We start from the raw sequence: 22,109 nt of genomic DNA, 5'->3' as shown, positions 1-22,109 counted from the left end.
GTATGGGGACAGAGTTTAGATTTATACACTCTTAGGTGGGGTTTACATTAGACCGTATGAGCGGATCATCAGATTAACGTTTTTAAAACGATTAGCGTGCACACAGCAACGCCAATACACGATTCCCGTGCACACAGCAACGCCAATACACGGATACGCTCGGCTCCGCAGGCATCCTGCGCTCCAAATCACTCCGCCCTGAACAGCGAGTGCCCTCTGGAGGGTGCGCACTCCGGCCCTGCGCAGCTCACAGAGTGCGCGAGTGAAGTGCACAAGCAGTGATTCGGGACTGAGCCGCTGTGTGTGATCCTAGTGCATTGCAAGTGGAAGGATGGCAAGCCTAAAGACAATCATAACTACACAATAGGCAGTATTTGCATCAGTATTTGCAGTATTTTCATACTTTTATACTCTTTAATGAAAGGTGATACAAGGCGGAAGTCCGCGCCGTTTTTCAGCAGTCGCGTCACATGACCAACGCCAGTGAATCAGGAAGGTGGATGTCACAGTGACGTTGTCCAATGACGACGCCAGCTAGAGCTCAGCACAGCGTATCCGCGTATTCTCAATGTTTACACAGCACCGGACCAGACACGATCTGGATTGAATACGTGGACCCTGGCGGATTCCCGTTTCCCGGCGTTTCCAGGCGTTTTAATGTAAACGGACAGTGCATCCGCGAAGAAAACGAGACAGATACGGTCTAATGTAAACTTGGCCTTAAATTGTAGGCTAGCTGAAATAGATGTTTTAGACCCATGAAAGTAAATATATTAATTACCATATATGCCACTAGTAATGGAGAGTGTATTTAAAAATATCCAAAACACACAACACAATTTAAATAAACAGTTTACTTCAAGCCTAGCAATTTCAAGGTATGGTAACATTATTATTATTATTATTATTATTATTATTATTGAGGATACAAATGATTCCCAATCTTCCATAGCCTAAATTGTAGCCATAGCTGAATTGATGACCAAGCCTAAATGAGTAGCCTTAATCAAAATGTGTACTTCGCGACACATCACAACACATTATACAAATTACTGACACTTTGGTAACATTACTATAAGCCTACAGCTTTAGTACTCTGTGGGATAACACACCAATTTGTGTGTAAGTTAGCTTATGCTGTTGAACTGCTACAATTTTACCTCGGCTGGATTTCTGTTACAGCAATGCTACATCTAGCAACAACTTCAGCTGACTGATTGGCGCTGCACTGAGCTTTCTCCTGCTAGCATTGGCCGCAGTAGGCTACGGTTTGTTAGGTCATCCGTTACATTTCAATACAGTGTGACAAGCAATGTTATGTCATATACAACATCACAAAATGCAGCTTACACATTTAAAGGCTAAAGATGACAAACAATGTCACTTAGGCCTACAAGAAAACACTATGGTTTACCTGTCCCGGAGCGGATGAAATGATCTGTCAAAGAAGAAGAAACCTTTATTCGTCACATGCACACTTCAAGTACAGTGAAATTCATCCTCTGCATTTAACCCATCTGAAGCAGTGAACACACACTCAGAGCAGTGGGCAGCCACACCAGAGCACCTGGGGAGCAGCCAGGGGTTCAGTACGTTGGTCAAGGGCACCTCAGCCCAAGGCCGCCACACGTCAACCTAACTGCATGTCTTTGGATTGTGGGGGAAACCAGAGCACCCAGAGGAAACCCACACAGACACGGGGAGAACATGCAAACTCCACACAGAAAGGCCCTCGCCGGCTGCTGGGTTCAAACCCGGAACCTTCTTGCTGTGAGGCGACCGTGCTAACCACTACACCACCGTGCCGCCCAGCTGAATGAATGACTTTAGTTGAGGCAAAGATTCTAGCACGCCACTAAAAAGTTGTTCCTCGGCTCCACCAATCAAAATACTGGAAAGGCTATCGCCGGAGGTGTTCCAGGGTGGATCCAGGAAAATGGGAAAGGGGGGTGTCAACCCAGTAAGGCCGGGGGTCTGGGGGCCACCAGAGTTTATACCATAAACTCTTCAGCTCAATCTCACATAACGACTTATTTTGTTTAATTTTTTAAACCTTATTAATTAAATAAAAAATGGTGGGCATATCTCGGTATCTGCAATACTAAAACTTTTTTTTTTTTTGATGGGGGCGCACACGCCAGGGGCACCCCACTTAAATCCACACCAGTGTTCTAGAACATCTCTGCTATTGGCCTGGGCCCATCTTAAAGTGACCCACAAAATAATATACGAGGTGTCTGCTGAAATCTGGTAGATGTTTCGGTCTGGATTTTTTTCAGTCTTTTTTTTTCGGGTCTGTCGGTCATGGTTAAAAACGGGGACGTTTCCGGGGACAGGCCACCAAAAACAGGGATGTCTGGTCACCCTACCATATAGGCTTTAGGACTGTCTTGTGCTATCCAAGTAACTATATCTACCAGTTATGCTGAGGTATGATGATCACATTTCTTATTGGTTGAGTTATAGTTCATCAAATTTACCAAAAAGATTAGCTCAGCTCATTAGTCATTGAATCAGATTATTAGGCTATAGTGATTTATAAAAGGAGAAAATTTGGTGGCAAAGGAACCTGACTCCTCTCAAAAGCCAGATTGGAGAGAAGAAAGAAAGAAAGAAAGAAAGAAAGAAAGAAAGAAAGAAAACCACAAGAAAGATTTAATAGGGTTTGACTGTGGTGTTTGTTAGTGTTTACATTGATTATTATTATTATTATTATTATTATTATTATTACAGATACAAATATAGGTATACTTTCATGAGGAAAAGCCACCTGCAAATTCTCCACAGATGCTAAATATCCATCATGTGAAATTGTTTGTATGTGCTATTAGTGTCGTCTCGATGCCGTATCCTTACTTATTCAGTTAATGAAACTGGCGATGTTGAGTTTCACATTCACAAAACATGATTATGGTTTAAGCTAGGACTGATGCATCATTTGGCTGATATTAAGGTTCCACATATTTAACAGCATCAGTGGAAATCACACTGATAAAGGTCTCTTTATGAATATATTAAACATACTACATGGCACTAAGGTATACACATTTTTTTTAATAAGCAGCTTGATTTTCATATACATTGCTATTTCTGCTGATTTATGTTTATTAAATTCACAGTTATATCATTCAAACTCTTGGTTTCATTTGCTTTATCAAAATTAAATTTGAAATTAAATTGACTGTTATTGTTGGTTATCACAGTTATTGAAATTAGTATAATTAGCCAAACTTTTACATCAGTCAGATAAAGCTTGGCAGAATACTGGGCAGACTTGCTGTATATCTGGGTTGTATAACTGGATTAGACTGCAGGAGGAATGGAATTTGTTGTGATTCTAATATAGCTGAATGCTTTTGTATGGTGAAAAGGAGACTGCATACTTCCCTTTTTATAATGTTATAGACTCTCCTTTCTTTAGGCTACAAAACATACTCCAATACAAATAGTGACAACAAACTAACTGTCAAGGATTTGTTTAAATAAACCAAGTTAATCCTTCTATTATGAGTCCAATAAAAATTAGGGTTGATGATGATGATGATGATGATGATAGTTTATTTCGAACATGTAAACAAACAATGAATAAATAAGCAGATAACAAGAAAAGCAAAACAGCATTTGTAACAAGAACATGTAAAAAGCCACTAAATTAGAAAATAAACCTTAAATAATATAGGTAATAATAATATATCAAAATCAAAACAAAAGAAAACAAGACAAAAATACAAACAAGGACACACTAAGCAGTTTTGAGTTTACATGTCCAAAAAGGAGTGGGCTGAAGTAAAAACTTATTTAATTCCACCCCTCTACTTTAGTCAATATAAATTGATTATATATATATATATATATATATATATATATATATATATATATATATATATATATATTAGTATATCTTATTCTTAACTGCCTTGTGCATGTGTGTGTTTTGGGGGGGAAGCTTAACACTTTTTGGTTCTTGGTGTTTTCCCTTTCTGTACTTTTGTAAATGAATGCTGTAATGTTATTGTAAGAGTGTGAAATCAGTGTTCGAGATAGGACGATTGCATAGACCTTACCATTTGCTATGACCAAGATAGAGTCATCATCTTTACAACAATAAGTTGAGCAGCAAAGTTCCACTGAGAGTCCCTGAGCTGCCAAAAAGAGTCATCATTCTGAAGGAAAAGCACTGAAGATAAAAAATGTTCACTTCCACACCTCCACAGCAGACTTGTCAGGTCTATGAATAGTGTTTTTTTTCTTATTCTTTCTCCAATAATAATTCATGTAGAAATTTCAAGTGTAATATTAATTTGATAAAATTTAATTGTACTGTATTTTCCATATAAGAAATACATTTTCCTTCATTAATTGTTTTGAAAACAACTCTTTTCATTGCATGTGCAAAGAATCATAACTAATGACTCCCTGTGTGTACTGTATTGGAAGGGATCTTGGCCCTTCCAATTCAGAAACTCATTGCTTGGGTTTTTAACTGAGTTTGGGTTTCAATAATTTTCAAGCGCATTCAAGTACATGATGACCATTAAAAAAACAAACAAATAAACAAACAAACAAAAACACTGATTTTCTACTCCCCCAGTCATTCCTAAATTTCAAACAGCAAATTGGGCATACTGTAGGTTCCCATAACCGGTTGTCAGAGACAAACAGATTTCTACCGAGATAAATACCAGCTTTGAAAATTCCTGATCAGTTTTTTTTTTTTTGCTAGCAGTGAAGCAGCTCTGGAGAATTAAATCCACCATTTTATTTTTCCCTTTTTGATGTGTGCCTCCTTCATATCCCAGTACCTCATAGTCAAAATATTATCATATATAGTCTAAATATTTACTCACTACCCCATCACATTGTTAATAATATCTGACAAACTTTAGCAGAATATGGCATAAAGCCAAGCAAAAAACATTGAAAATTCATGGAGTTTCACATTTCTGGTGTCCACATGGTTTCAACCACTTATTTGTTTGTTTTCCAAATGCAAGTGTGTATCCATATGGACATGGGGAACATTCGAACCTCTGCACAGATGATAACCCTGGCTCAAGACCGAACCTGTGATCATATGAGGAAGCAACCCTAGCCACAGTTCCACCACCCTGCCCTGCACATGTTCTCAATTTTATAAATACAGGAAATTTTCACATGGATAATGTTAAATTTCAAAGGATTTTGATAACTGAAAAAAAAAGTTTTTGCCAAGGTTATCTTCTTAAACTTGTACTGCACTGACTTCAAAATGCATTATTCATTAACTACCGTGAATTATTCAGTAAATTTGATGAAACTAGTAGAAACTAGTAGTCTTTACTGTATTTATTTTTGTGAGGTCCAGCACAATTTGCTTTTCCTCTTCTAACACACCCGATTCAACCAGCAGCCAGTTTCTTCAGTCAGGGTGTAAAGTCTATATTAGCCATCTGTACATCGAGAGCAGTACCTTTTATAACTAGTGTAATTAGTCATGTGTAAAATAATCATAGACCAAACCTTATAGTTTTCCACCTGCTTCAGAAGTTTGTCCTTTACTTTTTGAAGTGCACGTAGACATCTCCTGCTGAGCCTGACCTCTCAGAATGCTTCCTGACCTTACTTAGTCAGTATATACTTGGTCTTTCTCCAAGAGGGATTGGTCTTTCACTTTGAGTTACAGCTTCTATATCAACAACACAATCTCCTGAGGCATCTCACTGTTTTTCCTCCAGTATAATACCACTCTGTCAAAGATATGCAAGGAGACTGTGAGCTCTACTGTGTCTGTTTGTTTCTCTCGTATACATGCGCATACAAACTATAAAAGCGCATGCTTCAGTGTGAGGCAAGTAGAGACTTAGTGACTTGATTTAATGTCCAAAGGAGCAGAGATCCATGTCAAGTTATTTCTGTACACCATAGCCCTTATTGTCATGATATGTGACCCTGTTCACTATATACCTCCATTCCAAAGGAGCATCTAACAGGATGTGCATACTCAAGTCAAGTCAAGTTTATTTGTGTAGCGCTTTTAACGATAAACATTGTCACAAAGCAGCTTTACAGAATTTGAGCAACTTAAAATATGAGCTAATTTTATCCCTAATCTATCCCCAACGAGCACGCCTGTGGCAACGGTGGCAAGCAAAAACTCCCTCAGACGACATGAGGAAGAAACCTCGAGAGGAACCAGACTCAAAAGGGAACCCATCCCCATCCGGGCAACAACAGACAACATGACTAACATTAACAGTCCTAACATAAAGTCAGCTTCGTTGATGCTATAAACCCCCCACCGACGGAAACCCGAGCGCAAAACCGTTCACGACAACCATAGTCCCAAAGTCAGCAAGTCAACTACAGTCCCCAGCCACAAAAGCACCATTTCAAGAGTCCAGAGCGTCCTCCAGGCGCGACCCCCAACTGTCCACATGGGGCCGCCCTCCACAGAAGCGATGCGATGAGACTCCAACCAGACACAGGGCACCAGGATGGATCAGGCAGGTCCAAGGAGCAGAAGAGGTCAGCATCTCGATCCCAGGACCGACATGTAACTCAGAGGGACAGATTTGGGGGGGGGGGAGAATTTAAATACTATTTATTTATTTAAACATTATTATGAACATGCTTATTTTAAAAATGCATTTTTACATTAGACTTTTCAGCAGACAAATTTATTACCTCTTACTGCCTGTTAAAACTGAAAAAAAAATGGACATGCACTATTTATGGAAAGATGGACACATCTTCCTCACTTATACTAGCACATATTGCCGTTTTATAATCCCACCTGTTTCATCCATGTTTTACCGCAGTTGTTTTTGCCTATTTAAGTTAAGACCGATAATACAGAATATTGTTGTCATTACATGCTTTATTATAACCCCCCCCCAAAGGAGGGGGGATATACCGGTTTACCTCTGTCCTTCCATCCATCCGTACCTCCATATTTCTGTCTGTCCATCCAAAACACCCTTTTTCTCAGCAACCACAAATCATAGCCACTTGGTACCAAAATTCAGCTTGGGGTTCTATACCGTGAATACTGTTTTCAGGTCTGTTGCACATCGACTTCCTGCTTACCGGCTCAATGTATTTACAATACATACAGCATGGATTTACAAAATGTTCCTAACTTTTTCTCAGTAACTACAAATCATAACTGCTTGAGTCATAATAAGTGTCCTATTCCTTTGATTGCTTGCATTCTAATATAAGCGAGAGTGGGGGTATACAGTATGTAAGTGAGCAGTAGCTCACAGTTTATCTTGTTTATATTGTAATGTTTTAAAGTTGGTTACAATTGGAACAGAAGTGTTTTTGGTAGCAGCTTGTTAAACTTTGAATCCTGCACCCTCACATAAAACATATTAATGACACGTTGAGATTACATTATGTATGAAAGAAAGTACAAAAGCACAATAATGCCATGTATCCAAGTAATATTTATTGATGCACTCAATATATTTTTTTAAATCAATTTATTTATTGATTGATTTTGCTGTTAGCACCATATAGCTAGTCTGCTGTCTTTATGCTCATATTAATAATCATTTTTGTTGTTTTCTTTTTCTGAGTCTCTTATCTTTTTTTATTTGGTTGTCATTCTGCTTTCTCTTTTGGTAGCGTCATTATTCTGTAAAGCATCCTTGGGTTGGTGAAAGGTGCTATATAAATTAAACTTCTTGTTGTTGATTTGTTATGAATATTTGTATACTGTGTATATGTACAGTATGTTCTATATATCAAAAGTCTTCAATTGTCTAATATGGATCACATCCATCCATCCATCCATCCATCCATCCATGATCCGTAACCGCTTATCCTATACAGGGTCGCGGGCAAGCTGGAGCCTATCCCAGCTGACTATGAGTGAGAGGCGGGGTACACCCTGGACAAGTCGCCAGGTCATCACAGGGCTGACACATGGAGACAAACAACCATTCACACTCACATTCACACCTACGGTCAATTTAGAGCCACCAATTAGCCTAACCTGCATGTCTTTGGACTGTGGGGGAAAACAGAGCACCTGGAGGAAACCAACGCAGACACGGAGAGAACATGCAAACTCTACACAGAAAGGCCCCTGTTGGCCACTGGGCTCGAGCCCAGAACCTTCTTGCTGTGAGGCGACAGCGCTAATCACTACACCACCGTGCCGCCCAATATGGATCACATCAGTAATTTAAACATCAGATTCATTATTAATCTTTGTGTGTGTGTGTGTGTGTGTGTGTGTTTTCTTTCACATGTATCCTATTACATGTGATTAACGTATTTCTCTCCTGGTGTAAGTACTGATAAATTTTTTGAAGTTTGGTATTAGTATGAGTGGAATGAACTCATTGAATGGTTGGTATGCCTGTGTGTTTACAGGGCATTAGGCAGTAGAGACAATTGCAATGCTGCGTCAGTGACGCTGCCTAATTACTGTAGCGTCTGTAGGCTTGAGAAAGGCTGTGCATATTAAAAACCAGTGAGGGCTACAAGAGAGACCCTTTCTTTCTTTCTTTCTTTCTTTCTTTCTTTCTTTCTTTCTTTCTTTCTGTCTGTCTGTCTGTCTGTCTGTCTGTCTGTTTCCCTAATTAGGATGTGCATCTCTGACTGTCGCTTCTGGGTGCAGAGAAAGAAAAAGAGAGAAAGCTGGGAGATGTTGATTTGTTTTAGTTGTATTGGGGTTCATGGTTACTTTGCTATCTTGTTGAAAGGAATTCTCACCCAAATGTAATCATTGTAAATTAAAGTCAGCCAAATGCATTGTGAAATAAAGGAAATAACAGGCAGATGATCTAATTCCACCAGATTTAGGGGTCTGTATGTTCTTTATGAGGATGTATGTATTGCTATGGTCATTTTACTTTCTGAGGATTATACTACACTTATGTAGTGCTGTTTTTGTCTCTCTTTCTGTTGCACTCTCTCTTACACCACTCTCTAGGGTTATAAGCAATTCACTCCTGAAGTGTGGAGGAGTGTGTGTGTGTGTGTGTGTGTGGGGGGGGGGGGGTCGCTTTGCCTGAGTTAAGGTCTTATTGTATTAGTCTCTCTGCAGCCTTTATTTCAAACTGATTTTCACATCCTATGCATCCTGTCCTTATTTCCCAGAGTACATAACACACCCATACTCTGTTACCGAAACAAATATAAGATGAAGCTTTTTAAATAACAGCATACACTCATAGTAGTGTTTTTCATGAATTGGGTTTCCTGTTTATTTCACTGCTGATCCAAATGTAATCTCATGGCTTTGAATTATTTTTAAATGGCAGAGAGTCTCGCATGCAGATGTCATATCTAAGTCAAATTACAAGCGAGTAGGTTTCAGTGTTCCCACAAATGTTTCACTGTGTATTTGTCTGTTTGATGCATTGGGAGAGCATTCTGGTGTATTAATGTGCAGTAACATGTCGTCTTTTAATTTGATTTCATTCGGTGCTGTCATTTTGATACAAAGAGGTTGATGAACTAATACAAAAAAAACTTACAAAAAAAAATAGCTGGCAGCTTTTTTCCCCCCAAAACTGACACACAGTATCATCTACAGTGTACAATATGTATAGCATACACTTGGGTAGCAGTGGCCATAAAACGCAACATTTCAGGAATGAATAAAATCAAGTGTTAGTATTCATACTATTCTCTAGTTTTAGCATATGATTAGAATTTCCAAAATTATTCATTATGCTAATAAGCTCTGCAACTATGAAAACCATTTATGCAGGCTTTATAGTTAAATTTCCATATTTTGTTCTCTCTCATTGTACTCTTCAATTTCCCCGTTTCGTTCTTCTTTCTTCCAGCTTATTGCAGCTGGCATCGCATGATACTGTGTTTGAAGTGCCTGTAATTTTGTATATGAGGAGAAATCAGACTGTGAACAGAGACATTGTCATGAATCATGCATGTGCCTTTGAAGGAGATCTGAGGAAAATTAATTCATGCTTGGGGGTGGAGAAAAGATACATCTAGGTGTGAAATAGCTTTGGCTGGAATGAGAAATGACAGAATGTATACCTGACGAATTCCTCATCATCCAGAGAATAGTTCAGCCTGCCCAATCAACTCCTTTGGGAAATGGTAGACTCCCTTTCAGCTATGAACACCTGCCTATGTGTGTTTGCGTGTGTGTGTGTGTGTGTGTGTGTGTGTGTGTGTGTGCGCATGTGCTTACTGTTTCGCTACATTTATTAGGAACCCAGGCTGAAAGTTACTGATTCTGTGAAATTTTGATACTATACTGTGTGTCAATGAAACAAAAGTATTCACACAAAAAGAAAAAGATGCACATTAGAGCGGCGGCTACAATAATCGACACCTTAATGATCTTTTGGCTGTTGCAAAAGTACAAAATACTTTCAATACGTAAATTTTGCATAAATAATCTTCCACTGGAAAAAATTGAGTTGATTTCCGATTACTTAGCGTATCAGATCACATGACACTGTTCCACAATTATTGGCACCTTTGTCCATCGTTATCGACACCGTTCCACAATTATCGACATCCAGATGATTATTTATTTTAAAAAATAATCGTTATGTGGTATTAAGTTAACATAGTTTTTATTTAAGATTTGTTTTACATAGACTTATATTTAGTACAAAATGAGATGAGATATATCTATGTCAGTGCTTATGTAAATGAGGAAGTAATTCTAATGTTTGTAAACAAATGAACTGATAATGTTTAACCTGTGTCTGAAAATCTTTTTGTTCCACTTTCTAGGTATTTTTGTAGATCACATTTTGTTATTCATTCATTGTTGTTTGTATTAATTTCTAGTTTTGTAGTTTACCAATAAACGTTAACAGGCAACTGACATTGTAACCACATAAAAATCCAGGTCAAAGGTCACATGTCATTCCTCGAACCAAAACTTTATATTTTTACATCTAAAAATATAAAATGTCTACTGATATTGTAATATGTGGTAGATATTTACAACAAACTGCAAAATATTTTTGAATGGAATAGAAAAATCTAAATATTTCAAGCATGTAATGTAATACTCTCTATAAACATTCCATTCTGTTATGAATCAGAAAAAAATATATAAATCACAAGACTTATTTTTTAAAAGTACTTCATCCACTTCAACAATGTTACACAAAGATTGATACATAACAGTTGTAAATGTCACTTAATTCCACAGGGTGTTGATAATGGTGGACACTGGGTGAAAGTGATCACTATTATCGACACCTCACGTGATTTCTCAAATGTGTGTTTAGATACAAAATGGTGGCTGTCAAATGAAAGAGTAAGAAACAAAGTAGGTTTCAACAAGGAGATCATGAAATATCGTTGAATTTGACAAGTAAAAACATGTCCATGATCTTTCCACCATGCTTACGTGCGATGATAACGTCAGGATTTTCCTCAAATTGCTGATCATGCTAAAAAAAATCCATCTCCGGTAACGAGCTGTGTCATCAGATGACAAGATCAAAGGGCGAGGCGGGTCTTCCGGTTGATTAATTAACCAATAATAACTGTTGTAACTGAAGCTCACCTTTGTAAATTTTTTTTTTTTTTATTGGTAAATCTGAAAAGGTGTCGATAATTATGGACTGTCGATAATTGCAGTGTGTAGCTCTAGTGTGATATTTCCCGTTGGATAGTCAACTTAGTGTTAGGCTTTGGTTTAAGTGTCGACCAATTTAGTGTATATTAGTATAGTTATATTGGTTACAGAAAAAAAATCATCAGTGAAGCTCTTGTGAACCCAGTTAAAATAGTACCTCTCTTCCTTCAGTTCTTCCAAAGAAAATTCTAATTATTATTATTTTTTTTTATCACTCCAAGCTGTACAGGCCTTAACAATTTCTCACAAATTTCTCATCCACTGTTTACCTAGACTAGTTTCAGAACCAGTGAGTGAACCATTTTCGAGCATTTTTAAAAAACATTTGCTGAATTGCTTTTCAATAAAGATTCAGATTACAGTTTGTAAATATTACTAGCCATGAAAGGTAATGATTGCAATATTTCAGTTCATGGTCAATTTAAATGTGTACAAAGCCAAAGTATTGTGCCATTTTATAAAAATAGGTACCCTATGGGTACATGTGGCTACTGCTTATAAATTAAATTGTTTTCTGATACCATGTCCATATAGTAATTATAGCATATATACATGTTATTAATTATACTCACGTCATCTCTTGCAAGCATTACCAAGCTGTGAGCAGCATCAGGGCTTGTAGTATTTTGGTTACCAATTTTGTTTACTGTGTTTTGTTCAAAATACAGTGCTGTGAACTATATTTTCAAAATAATAAGAAAGCACCTGTTCATGAATTGTCTTAGAAGCATTATTTAGTACTAATGAGCACATTTTGTTTCACAAGTGTAGTGTAAAGAATCTAAAATAAAAAAATAAAATTAAAAAATTAAAGCAAATAGCAGAAGTTTGACTAATTATACTTTTGGTACCCTATGGGTATATGTAGCTACTGCTTATAAATAAAATTGTTTTCTGATACCATGTCCATACAGTAAATACAGCATATATATTTACTCTATGAGGCAGTAGCCACAAAATGAAGCGTAATCCAAAAATGAACAAGTTAAAAATCACCGAAGTAAAATATACCAAGTGTCTGTACTTTTATATTATTCTACTCTTACCTCTTACAGTTTTCGGAACTGAAACCTCCAAACTGAGGCTGACATACACACGCTGTCACCATGACCCAAACTCTTATTTCCCGGTGTAACAGGCCATAGTATACTCCCAGTCCGGACTATACCTGGGGTTAAAGTGGCCTAGGCTAGATTATAGCCCGGGTACGTTATGGCCTAGGCCAGTTTATACTCTGGGGTATATTATAGCCTAGGCCAATTCATACCCCTCCTGTGAAGGATGGCCCCATGAGGACAGTTGAGGGTTATACCTGTTAAAACTGTTAATATTATAGTCAGGCTGTCTGTTGTTGCCCAAATGAGGATGGGTTCCCTTTTGAGTCTGGTTCCTCTCGAGGTTTCTTCCTCATGTCGTCTGAGGGAGTTTTTCCTTGCCACCGTCGCCACAGGCTTGCTCATTGGGGATAGATTAGGGATAAAATTAGCTCATGTTTTAAGTCGTTCAAATTCTGTAAAGCTGCTTTGCGACAATGTTTATTGTTAAAAGCGCTGTACAAATAAACTTGATTTGATTTGATTTGATACCCCTCAGGCCAAATTATACCCCCATGATATCAGTAGTGTTGAGCGATATACACAAGAATTACTTAATTTTTCAGCATTTTATTGAGAATTCAGTTTTGTCAGGTAAGTTAAATGAGAAAGCTAACTGACCTAAATCTTAAAACTCTTAATACATAGACTTTTATTACTTCAACCAGAAAAAACTTTAATCACTAAAAATATTAAACTTCCACAAAGATCAAAGATTACTGCCACACTACTCAGTAGTGTTTACACATTAAAATAAAAGCACATATCCAAAACATTTATAATGCAATTGTACACAGCTACATTTGAACTTTTAACTGTCACGTATCAATGAGTTAAATGTTATATCAATAGAATTTAACTCTCTCATATTTAATATGACTGTGTGTGTGTGTGTGTGTGTGTGTGTGTGTGTGCGCGCGCGCAGTTTGGAAGGCCTGCTTAACACGTTTTCCTGCTTCAACATCTCTGTATTGGTAACACATTTTAGCACACATGTACACACACTGACACAAAGGACAAGACCTTTCAACCAGAGTGAATATAAATATACAACCCCGATTCCAAAAAAGTTGGGACAAAGTACAAATTGTAAATAAAAACGGAATGCAATAATTTACAAATCTCAAAAACTGATATTGTATTCACAATAGAACATAGACAACATATCAAATGTCGAAAGTGAGGCATTTTGAAATTTCATGCCAAATATTGGCTCATTTGAAATTTCATGACAGCAACACATCTCAAAAAAGTTGGGACAGGGGCAATAAGAGGCTGGAAAAGTTAAAGGTACAAAAAAGGAACAGCTGGAGGACCAAATTGCAACTCATTAGGTCAATTGGCAATAGGTCATTAACATGACTGGGTATAAAAAGAGCATCTTGGAGTGGCAGCGGCTCTCAGAAGTAAAGATGGGAAGAGGCTCACCAATCCCCCTAATTTTGCACCGACAAATAGTGGAGCAATATCAGAAAGGAGTTTGACAGTGTAAAATTGCAAAGAGTTTGAACATATCATCATCTACAGTGCATAATATCATCAAAAGATTCAGAGAATCTGGAAGAATCTCTGTGCATAAGGGTCAAGGCCGGAAAACCATACTGGGTGCCCGTGATCTTCGGGCCCTTAGACGGCACTGCATCACATACAGGCATGCTTCTGTATTGGAAATCACAAAATGGGCTCAGGAATATTTCTAGAGAACATTATCTGTGAACACAATTCACCGTGCCATCCGCCGTTGCCAACTAAAACTCTATAGTTCAAAGAAGAAGCCGTATCTAAACACGATCCAGAAGCGCAGACGTCTTCTCTGGGCCAAGGCTCATTTAAAATGGACTGTGGCAAAGTGGAAGACTGTTCTGTGGTCAGACGAATCAAAATTTGAAGTCCTTTATGGAAATCACGGACGCCGTGTCATTCGGACTAAAGAGGAGAAGGACGACCCAAGTTGTTATCAGCGCTCAGTTCAGAAGCCTGCATCTCTGATGGTATGGGGTTGCATTAGTGTGTGTGGCATGGGCAGCTTACACATCTGGAAAGACACCATCAATGCTGAAAGGTATATCCAGGTTCTAGAGCAACACATGCTCCCATCCAGACGACGTCTCTTTCAGGGAAGACCTTGCATTTTCCAACATGACAATGCCAAACCACATACTGCATCAATTACAGCATCATGGCTGCGTAGAAGAAGGGTCCAGGTACTGAAGTGGCCAGCCTGCAGTCCAGATCTTTCACCCATAGAAAACATTTGGCGCATCATAAAACGGAAGATACGACAAAAAAGACCTAAGACAGTTGAGCAACTAGAATCCTACATTACACAAGAATGGGTTAACATTCCTATCCCTAAACTTGAGCAACTTGTCTCCTCAGTCCCCAGACGTTTACAGACTGTTGTAAAGAGAAAAGGGGATGTCTCACAGTGGGAAACATGGCCTTGTCCCAACTTTTTTGAGATGTGTTGTTGTCATGAAATTTAAAATCACCTAATTTTTCTCTTTAAATGATACATTTTCTCAGTTTAAACATTTGATATGTCATCTATGTTCTATTCTGAATAAAATATGGAATTTTGAAACTTCCACATCATTGCATTCCGTTTTTATTTACAATTTGTAATTTGTCCCAACTTTTTTGGAATCGGGGTTGTAGAATGCCATATGATTTCTGTTAAATGGTTGAGTCCACTGATATAAATGAAAGGGTAGATCAGAATCAATGTATCAACAAACACAGTGTGAAATAAATTGCAGATTTATTTGTTTAAAAAATACTTAGATGTATACTAAATAAAGAAGATTACATTATGAAATGAAAAGTAAGGCCGCCTGCTATTCTCACTTTTAAGTAAAACCATCACTACATCGGCAGTGCGTCCCCCTCCACAAACACTACATACACGCATGAACTATCTTAGCCTTATTACTTAGTTACAGTGCCAGCAGTGTGTTAAAAAGTCGAGTCCACTGAAAAACGTGCAAAGAAGTTCAAGATGTTCTGTAAACGTATTCCTTATATTGATTTCACGGACATCTGTCCCCGCCAATAGGATTTAACGTCAGCATCTCACTAGCTAGGGCCCTGGTAAAAATAGGCTTTCCTAACTGTAATTTACAAAGATTTCAGTTTACAAACGATGACTTGTGTACAAAATGAGAAAAAACTTTAATCACTTGGAAACAGGAACCCGTTCAGTTCCCTCTGGGTTAAAAGTGAGTGTATATATATACTGTGTAAATACAATCAAATCCTCTTTACACAGAGGGGTATATTCTGGCTTGGAGAGGTATAGTCTGGCCTAGGCTATTTTACACCTTGGGTATAGTTTGGCCTAGGACAGTTTATCCCCCGGGGTATACTCTGGCCTGGGCCAAACTATACCCGGGTTTAATCTGGGCAGGGGTTAATTTGGCCTGCTACACCGGAAAAGGCCCGGCGCTAGAGCTTGGTGGTTTCAATACTCTTTTCGACAACTTCCTGTAATAATTCGGAAGTGCGTCACATCTACATCACACATGGGACCACTGGCCGAAGAAGGCAAGGAAAGGCGGACAACCTGGAGTATATTTTAAAATAGGAACACGCTTTCCCTCGGTAATAAGCATAAACATGTCTGAAAGCAATTTTTTTGTCTTGTCCATTTATTTTGAATGGTGAACCAAATTGTATATCCTCACCAGCCATTTTAATAGGAACACCCGCATGCGCATGCACAGTGCGCTATTGTTACACTCATTCTTACAACACAATGATGTAGTGGCTACAGCCTTGCTTCATCTCTGAGGCAGTAGCCACAAAAACCCTAGTTGGTGTGACATTTGGGATATTTTAATGTTTAATGTTTTAATCAACTACTTTTACCTGTTTCCATTTGAGAAAAGTGAAGTAATTTCTCCAACTGATAGGATGGAATGGGAAAGGTCCACACAGGTTATCCTAAGGTATTCCTCCCACATAATTCATGTGCCTTCAAATTTACTTTCACTGTGCACATTGTGTGCCCTGTCCTGTCTCACTGTCAACATTCTATAACGGTACAAGAGCTGAGTACACACCAGTGGCGGCTCCTGAATTTTTTTTCAGGGGGGGGGCAGTTTTCCCCCGTTATGTCTACACGGACCATAAATGTCCACAGGACTGAAGTAAATTGACCTAGATAGCAAATCAATTGGCCGAACTTGTTTTTGCCTGGTAAATTCAGATATCAATATAGACAATATCTCTTCTCTCCACTAGGTGGCAACACTGAACAAGTTAAAGGTGGCAAACTAAGGTAGCCTAGTAAACTAGACCCACCCGCCTACGAGTGGCAAATATTCACATTTAGTCTGGCTTGCCAGGCTAAAACTAAGGAAGATTCATTGTGAAGCCTTCAAAGCAAAACATTTGGCATCACCATCAATTATTACATTACTCATTTATTTTCTCATATTTTTCCAGTATTCTATAATAAGTAGACACAAATTCTTAATTATAAACATATTCTAATTTCTTCATTCTAAAGAATGCAATTAAAGTGGCAGGATATAAATCCAAAACAAGTGTTTATTTAAGTTTTGAAAAAGATGAAGAAAAGCATAACCATCAAACAAACATGTGCAGCTTAATTATGTGGGTTTTTTTATATGGAATTGCACCATTTTAACAACAAATAATAATTCTAAATAAATTCTGCAGTTTTTTTCCCCAAGAATTCCTCCAGAAAGCCATGCCTTAAAAGGAAATTTAAAGTATTACAAGCATGTCAATGAACACAAAAGACTTTAGTTATTTAGCTATAGAGATCTTGCAGTCACGTGACCGGAAAGTACACAACCGCCATCTTGTCGGTCAAAAACACCGCTGAATACTGCTGCACTCGTGTACAGAATGGATCAATTTCAACCGACGGACTCATCTCATCTCATTATCTCTAGCCGCTTTATCCTTCTACAGGGTCGCAGGCAAGCTGGAGCCTATCCCAGGTGACTACGGGCGAAAGGCGGGGTACACCCTGGACAAGTCGCCAGGTCATCACAGGGCTGACACATAGACACAGACAACCATTCACACTCACATTCACACCTACGGTCAATTTAGAGTCACCAGTTAACCTAACCTGCATGTCTTTGGACTGTGGGGGAAACCGGAGCACCCGGAGGAAACCCACGCGGACACGGGGAGAACATGCAAACTCCACACAGAAAGGCCCTCGCCGGCCCCGGGGCTCGAACCCAGGACCTTCTTGTTGTGAGGCGACAGTGCTAACCACTACACCACCGTGCCGCCCCCAACCGACGGACTACATGGCTCATTTTACTAATGAACAGATAACTAGATATATGTCTAAAATAAACGATCTACAGATTTGTGACCCTTATGGTTTACCGGACGGAGTTTTCACGACCGGATTTTGAACTGCCAGCGGAATACCTGGACATGTATAATTACCTCATTAACTTTCCCTCGCTGTTCAATGGTGAAGCACTGCGTGCTTATAAATCTCTGGACAGTTATTTCTACAGAAATTCAGGATTTGTCAGTGACTCAGATGTGGCATCTTGTAAACAAGAATCCTCATTGGACGGGTAAGTCACTTAAGTATTGAGTATAGCACTGACCAGCCGATTATAGAATAGAATAAGGTAATTCCAGCTGTAATTCCAAATCGTCCGTCTTGTTTACATGGATCTGGTGTTGGAGAGGTAGAGGCTTGGCAGTGGAGATTTGAGTAACTGTTTTCTGAGCTTAGTCAACAGGCCGGCTCTGCAGCCTCGCTTTTGCTTCCGCTCCCGGCACCGCCTCCTTCGCTTTGCTTCCGATAACAATCCACGGAGACTCCGCTGGTCTCGCTATCTCGTCCGGAATGTTTTTTTTTTTTCTCGTCCGGAATGTTGTGCATGCGATGGAAATCGCTACAAACCGTCATTTTCTGCTGGAAACCAATGTCCAGTAAGTCCATACGGTTGTAGTGGATATTGAAGTCCGGTACAGACGAACAACACGCAAAAATACACACGAAAAACATTTAAAAAAACGTGCACAGGTAGGGAGAGCTTGTAGCCGCAGCCATTGTAGTAGAATTGTATATAGTAGGGTTTTCCAGAAGAAAAGGTAGAAGTAAAAGCAGAAGTAGAACCAGAAGTAGAAGGAGAAGGCGGAAATATGGCGTTTGACCGACAAGATGGCGTCTGTCACAATCTGGATCGGCTGTGACGTCACATGCAAGTGCTCCATTTACACACAAGGTTGCACAAGGTTTTGTAGTCAGTGCAACTTGGCTTAACAAGTTGAAAAAAAGGTAAGGTGCTGCTGGCTCCAATGAACACATACTGTACAATATATAAAAACTGAAAATATGCTTAATTTACACCAAGTCAGAGAGAACTTGAGGCTACTGAAATATTCCAAGCATGGCAATGTTAAACTGCCATTGGTAAAACAACTGCCATTGGTAACACACACACACACACACACACACAAAACTTTTGCCTAGTAAATTCAAATATCAGATATCACTGTACCGTCTGCTGTGCTACTTCCAGGGTGGAAGAGAACGCAAGGGTAGCAAAAAAGAGCAGTGACTACATCACAGCCAGCTAGCCAAGTTTTCCGGTGGTACCAGTTCTTGTTAAAACCTCTTGAGTAGGTCTTCTCTCCCTTCGTAGACACTTGCTTGATGTTTAAATTCGGTCTAGGAGGTCCTAGCTGTCTGATTGCCGTTTTCTCCTCATTGGCATGACGACTAAAGGGAACTTCTTTCAGAGACGCTATCGTATTGTTGCACTCAACACTCGCCATCTTCTTCATAGAATGTTCACACATTTCCCGCGCAAGTTGCGTTTTCCAGCCCAAAATTATGTTCAAAACCCGCCAAAAAGCACTTAAAACTGCCCAATCTGGCAACACTTGCGCGGCGCAACAGGCGTATGACGCAAGCACGCTGCTTGTGCGAGCACATAAAACCTAATAGAAAATGCATTGGGAGCATGATTTTCGAAAAAAACATACGTATCATTAGTGTCAATGGGAGATGTTGGGGCAAATCTGAACCTGACAGAAATCGCCCCAAAAGGGCGTGGCTACACCAGGCGCGACTTTAGCCTGATTGGACAATGACATTACTGTTGCCGTGGTAGTAGGAGTAGATAAAAAAAAAAATCTCCCTCCCTGTTTGGGAGTGCGTCGCCCAAATCACCCCTATTAACGAGCCGCCAGTGGTACACACACACACACACACACACACACACACACACACATCCTGTACTCATAACTCATCTTGTCATTAATTGTTTTTTAATTATATCTAATTCTATTTACGATTCTTTTATTCTCAGTATCAGTAATTAGATAAAGAAATTGTATCTTGTCCCTGATCTGATGAATTTTCTAAATTTACTTAGATATCACAATGAGAATGCATGTCAACCCATTTTAAATTGAATTTGAACTGAGAAGTCAAATGTTTTTGCCAAAGGTGATGGCACATTTTTGGATACAAAGAGTGCAAAAGCTGATGCAGCTATTTCTGTAGATTCTGCTCCATTACCAGTATCTTAAAATAAAACACAAGCAGATGCAGCAGACTTGATCTCTCTGTGCACTGGAAGCAAGGTGTTTATGGTACACTTGTGACTGCAGTTATTACTGACTCGTCTTTAAGTAATATAGGAATAGGAGCATTAGGGACAATATCAGTTTTATAAATCAGAGATGAGAGGGGGTTGAACCACTGATCTTTTGCACTCAGACTGTTGAAGTGTCCTTCTAGCTGGCATGTATAATAATAATTTATAATTTATATGGCCTTCAGTTGGCTTCAAGAACAAAGATGTACCATGTGTGCTTGAAACTAGGAAGTCAATCCCAGTCTCATCTGGGAATAGATTGGGTTTGATCAGCTTGGATTCCAAGACTACTGATGTGATGCAGTATTGGTAACAGATTGGAACAGGTGGGAAATGTTACACAATATGAACTTGCATCATCATAACATTCAGTGAGAGTTTCATGATTATAACAATCAGTTTAAATGAATCAAGTCAATTAGCTGAGTGTAAGAAAGCTAGCTAAGTTAAAGTCAGCTTCTTTGTCATGGAGAGCAGCTTGCAAATATAGGCCTGTATTCAACCGATGAAGTCTGTAGTTATGCTGTCTTCTTAAGCCTAAGTATCTTCTAGTCAGCACCTAACTTGTATAGACCCCTTGCGCATGACGTCACACATCACGTGATAATTTCACCTGGGGGTCAAACAGACACCGTCTTTCGTGTAAGCAAGGCTTAATCTGTCTTCAATATGGTTCATTTTTGTACTGTTTTTGGTTGTTCCAATTGTTCAAATAAGGAAATAGATCAAGGGTATTACCATCTCCCGGCTATCAAGAAAAATGCTAACAAAGAGAAGCAAATGCTTCAAGAACAATGAAGAAATGAGTGGTTAAAGAGAATACGATGAGAGGAGCTAAGCCTGAAAACTCCAGAGAAATTTGCGATTGTATTTAAAATGTATTTCTTTTAAAATTGAAAGTCGGAAGTGAGTATGGAAGAGTTTGCTTAAGAATCTCATTTTATTTCTGCTCACATTCAAGTTAGCTTCTTCATGAAAGTGTTTGATTTTCACAGATAAACCAGCTTTCTTATTCCACATGGAAAACCCAGACTGGGCAACAAGCAAACTCGGACATAACTCAGTAAAAAATCCAACAAGGAGCAACATGCACAATATATCCTGAAAGAACAGAAAAGATTAGGAGCAGAGAGCGCTGAAACTTTGTTTCTGTTATCAGAGGAACCCAGTTCTGTGCAAAATGTCACCATGGAGCCAGAGTGTAGTCATGACCCTACAGTTTGAGACAGTTCTACACAAACACACTGAACTTTACAAGAGCTGCATGCATGTGAAATGGAAATAATAATAATAATAATAATGGTTTATTATACATGTTTTAGTACATAGTGAAATACAACATGTTTACATTACTGTAAAAATTTACAATAAAAATAATTATATATTATGTTACATACATTTTATATAAAAATATGGCTTTAATTCAAACTATAAAAATAATTTAATTTAATTTAAAAATTTAGAATTTAAAAAGGCCATAGCCGGAAAAAAGCTCTGCTTGTACCTTTCAGTTCTACATCTCGGTCGGGAAATCCTGTCGTCGTTTCGTAAAGACCGACCGTGGATCTCCTGTCGCCTGGGTGGGACATTAACATATAGTCTCGATGATGCCTCACACACTCCTTGGAAAGATTTCATTCCTCCTTTCGGACAGGATTGGTAGGGAACACTGCGACAGAGCTGTTTTCTAGTCAGCGCCAGGGACGATGATTCTCATAGCACGTTTTTGAACTCGTTCCAATTGTAGATTAAGATGTGACTGAATGGCAATATTCCATACTGGGCACGCATATTCCATCACTGATCGGATGAGTGCGGAATAGATATTGGCAA

General features: G+C 38.8%; 1 protein-coding gene across 1 annotated transcript in view; it reads left to right on the top strand.

Annotated features, from left to right (window-relative positions):
• Nucleotides 1-22,109, top strand: part of vstm2l (V-set and transmembrane domain containing 2 like) — a 37,445-nt gene that overhangs the window by 1,287 nt on the left and 14,049 nt on the right. The gene's annotated exons all lie outside the window — the stretch shown is intronic.

The sequence above is a fragment of the Neoarius graeffei genome, chromosome 4 (genome assembly GCF_027579695.1).
Source record: "Neoarius graeffei isolate fNeoGra1 chromosome 4, fNeoGra1.pri, whole genome shotgun sequence".
Lineage (NCBI taxonomy): Eukaryota > Metazoa > Chordata > Actinopteri > Siluriformes > Ariidae > Neoarius > Neoarius graeffei.
The sequence above is the reverse complement of the archived record's forward strand: the minus strand, read 5'-3'. Positions and strand labels throughout refer to the sequence as shown.